We start from the raw sequence: 4,821 nt of genomic DNA on the forward strand, positions 1-4,821 counted from the left end.
ATTTCCAGTATAACAAATCAAATACGTGATGTACTATGAACTAAAAGCATCAAATCTGTTACAAATTTATGAGAAATGCATTGAATGTTTAGAGTTCGTCCTTAAGAGGAAGACGATCTTTTGGGAGAGCACTTCATGAAAAAAAAATGCCTCCATGGCTATCCCACACAACCCCTTTTTAGCAGAGATGTCACAGTTCATCCTTACGATTTACTTTGTGAAAATTTATAAACAATTTGTCTCTTCCATGGCTATCCCACACAGCCCCTCTTTGGATTTTCTGTCGAGACGAATGGGTTGGATTTTCTGTCGAGACTCGAGAGAGAGAGAATTCAGTTGATCAAGAGAGAAGAGAGATGGTTTTTAGTCGTTCTGTCGAGACAAAGGGTTGGGTTCTCTGTCAAGAGAGAGAGAGAGAGATGATGTTAATTGAAACAATGAGTTTGTTTTATAAAAAAAAAATGAAGGAGTTTTCTCTAAAATTCTAAAACTTAAATTTTAATTTGGACAGCTGTAAAGTCTCTTTTAATTACAAGTGTAGATCTCAACCGTTGTTTTCTCAATATCTAACGCACGAGAAATATAGGCTTCCCATATGTTTTCTAACACGTCCCTCGAACCGTCCCCTATATATATATATATATATATATATATATATCTCAAAGGTTGGTAGCAATGAATTCTTTTATAGGAAAATCAAGTCTTTTTTGAATTCTCGTTGTATTCAATGTCTCCAAAACCCTAACATAACTTGAGGTTTGAGGGTTGAAGGAGATAAAATCTTTTGGTTGAATATTTAGTAGAAGTTGAAGGTTGAGTTTTGCTACTCTCTTACGACAGACCGAAGTCAAGGGTTTGATTATCATTTAATGGTAGTATCTTATGAAAGACCAAAGTCAAGGTGTAAGTCATCAGTTTGAAGACAATATTACTCCTTACCTCTAATTTTTACCAAAACATGAAGTGGTTGTTCAAAATTACTTAACTTTAAATAATTGGTGTGATTATATAACATTAAAAATAATAATTTAATTATATAATAAGACAATTTGTAGTCATTATCATCACAGCCCTTAAATTAAATGGAGGTCCGTACGGTGCACATGAGTACACATGTCACGCGAGTTTGGGACATCTCTATATAGGTCTAGTAGACAACAAATTTTATACCACCCTCCCAGCATTTTGCGGAATATTTGAGATACCCCTTGTGTTTTCAAACTGATGATATGTCCCTTGACCTCAGTCTACTCTAATAGATTAATAAACAAATCACTTAAATGCCCCCATCTTCAATTTATATAGTAAAAAACTCCTAATTTTTATCTTCAAAATTAATCATTTTCAACCTCTTAGAAAGAAAAAAAAAAAATTACCTTTATTTTCAACTTTAATATTTTACCTACTTTCATCTCCAAAACTCAACAATGAGTAGGATTTTTGGGTAAAAAAATAAAAGGCCTTCTAAAAACAGTTAACGTAAAGTTGAAAATTTTCTAGAGGTTGAAAATGAAATATGAAGAAAGATCAAGGGTTTTTAGCTAAAATTGAAGATGAGGGCATTTCCATTTTCTATGAGACGACCGAAGTCAGATGGGTATGTCATAAGTTTGAAAATATAGAGGGATATCTCAAATATTCACCACCCCAAAAGTATAAATGGATTTATATCTAAAATGATCTTAACCATCCAATTTATTTAGATTAGATTATTGTGGCACCAAATGTTAGGTTTGTACATTATTTTTTTTTTCCCACAATACCCCCTCATCCTAATAAAAAAAAAAAGAGGTATTTTTGTTACTTCAAAACTTTTGTTATGGTAAGAAGACACTTAGTAAGAAAAAGTTTAGTAACTGAACTGTCAAGTATAGAAAAAAGTCCCTTTCAGGGTGCATTTAGTAATTTTCTTTATAAAAAAATTATAAAGAATGTGGTAGTGGTGGCCTATCTGTAAAGGCAAACCAACTCCTGAATGGAAGATAGTAAAACCCAATTAAAGATATATATAATTATTTGGATTATATTCCTTTATATAACATGTGCAAATCTTTGCTTTTTGGGTTACGTATGCAAAAGAATCGATAGCAGACCAAACAAACTGTAATCACGGTGTGCTCATTATGGGCAGCTGTGAAGCCCCATGAAACGTACAAAGATACCTTCCCCAAGTGTCATGATTTTAAATAAAGAGATCCTATTGCCACATCCACTTTTACTAAGAGCACTCCAAGTCATATGACTTGCCTAAAACAATCAATATAGTTTATATATTTTATAAAAGAGATAATTTTCAAAAAAAATAAATAATAATAATAAAATAAGATTTCCTTTTTTCCCTTCTTTCCAGAAAAATGAAACTTTATTTGTGTTTTTTTGAGGTTATAAATCTAAGTCCTCAACATGTGTGATCAAAAGATACAAGAATGATATAGTGCATCTCATCTATGTTATTATGATGTATTTAACTTATCTCTATCATCCTCCCACAATTGCACGTCTTTCGAAAAATGCACATTATGGTGGTGTCAAACCGTGTTGATACTACCAAAGTAAGGCATGCCTTTATCTTTCCTAACTTATCTCTATCATTCTTCTTTGACTCATGTTGGAGTGACATTGTTCCACACATTGCTGACGTCGCATCCATGGCTTTGTACACACCCACGTCAGCAACGTGTGAAATAATGTCATTTCAACATTTTCCTTCTTCTTTTGACTCACATATCTTAAAGAATAATGATAATCTGATGCTCTTCTTTCAGATGCTCTTTGAACTGGAAGTTACAGAATCATAAATCTTTTTCTTATGTATCCCAAAGCAAAGGATGAATGACTTGGTGTGGAAGCGTGCAAAGAATGTCAGATTATCATGACTATATCTTAAATAGACTTAAAAATCATCATAGATCGGGATGACTCACCTCACTTATCTTGACATCGTTCATGAACAAGACAAGACACGGAATTACTCTGAATTTCGATAGAATACACACACACACACACATACAAAAAAAAAATACTACTCACAGTGTGCTCACAGAAAGATTATCATCTAGCAAGAATAGTAAATTCATTCTTTTGTACACAAATTCTGTAAATATACCCCTCTCTTCCTCTCTATCATCTTCTTTTACAATGATTGACTGCAAAAATTAAAATTAAAAAAAAAAAAATTATCTAAAACAAAACAGTAAGAAAAGAGTGAATGAGAGAGAGTGGCAAGAGAAAAACCCTACAAAAATAAAGATAACTCCATATGAGCAAAGCTTTTTCTTCCAATTCTCATTGAAGAATCATTTGTTCTGAGTTGGGTTGGGAACACTAGGCGGCGCCTTGCGTAAGCTTGTCTCCACAGCTTTCTTGGGCTCTTTATTCATTACTCCCTTCAATTTGTTTAGATTTGCAGAAACTGAAACCACAGAAAGTAACAATCTTCTTGAATGGTTTGTTTGGCTTAGAATGTTTGTTTCAGGATGGAAAGATAATAGAGAGAAGATGAGAAGGTGAATTAGAAGCAACAAGGCAAGGAGAGCAGCCCAAGCCTTGGATCTGTCCTTCATAATGGACATTGTTGGGGTTTGTTGAGTGAAACCAAGTTGGGTTAATAGAGATGGAATGGATGCAGTTGGGTTTATATATATGGTTATTGGCTATGAGGTCATTTTTTATCTTTTTAAGTTCAAGTAGGAATTGGGTAGTATACATGTGGTCATATATATAATTCAAGTGTCACTATAATTAAGAAAAACTTGGTTATCTTTTAGACATTTTACATATTTAAAAAAATAAAAATAAATAACCAATTGTATCACCAAATTTTGGGTGAACTTAATGGGTCTTGGGCAACTCTTTTTTTCTTACAAGTAGGGTTGTTCATGGATAAGGTCAGAATTGGATTGGGTTAGACCAATAATGATAGGATAAGGTTAGACCATGGTCGGAGCCTGGTTTTATTGGAACTAAATTGTAATTTTAAGGCATATATAGTAAGTGTATTAAAGGGTAAATTTCTTAGCATATTATATGTTTTACTAGATCATTGGGGAAATAATAATTAAGAAATAATATATAGTTTGTTTAATAGGTTGGAACTTGGAAGCAGCTGATCATGTGATGCTGATTTGACTCTGACTCCAAACATTAGACTATATGAGACTCATGTGACAAGTACATCACTCCAAATCGGCAAACTTAGTTTTTTATTTTCTTTATTTTTTGTCTTTTTTTAGATCTCTAATTATCAGCACTTCTAGATTTAGTTAATCCAGATAAATTTAGCTGGCAGTCATGACCATGTTACCTTCTAGCCTAGGACATGTTTTTATCTGTTACTGTTAAAAACAACAACATCCAATTTCTAACTATCAAATACATCCTCTAAATTAAGTTAAGCTAAATGCAAGTTTCCTTTGTGTTTATTTATGAAATGTCTTGTGCCATATGAGATGCTTCAAGTTAATCGGAATTAAAAATAATTCAAGTTTCCTTAATAAATTCATCATATTATGTTAAAAGGTTTTGTTGGGAAGGTGAACATCTTATATATTGAAGAATTAAACTCCTATGACTCATGAACAAATGTTATTTATATGAAACAATGAAATAGTAAAGACAACACAATCGCACAAAACACAAGGATTTATGTGGTTCGATAATATGCCTATGTTCACGGAACAAAACAATAACAATTACTTTTTTCTCATAAGTTTTTCAGTCCTAGAAATCTCTATTTATATAATTAAGAGTTACTAAAACATGTAAAACTCCCCAAAAATAAAAAAATTCTTAAGAAAATATTACATTATTGTCCTTTTTAGA

This window comes from Akebia trifoliata, chromosome 6 (assembly GCF_017979445.1).
Source record: "Akebia trifoliata isolate Shusen 1 chromosome 6, ASM1797944v1, whole genome shotgun sequence".
NCBI classification, from domain to species: Eukaryota; Viridiplantae; Streptophyta; class Magnoliopsida; order Ranunculales; family Lardizabalaceae; genus Akebia; species Akebia trifoliata.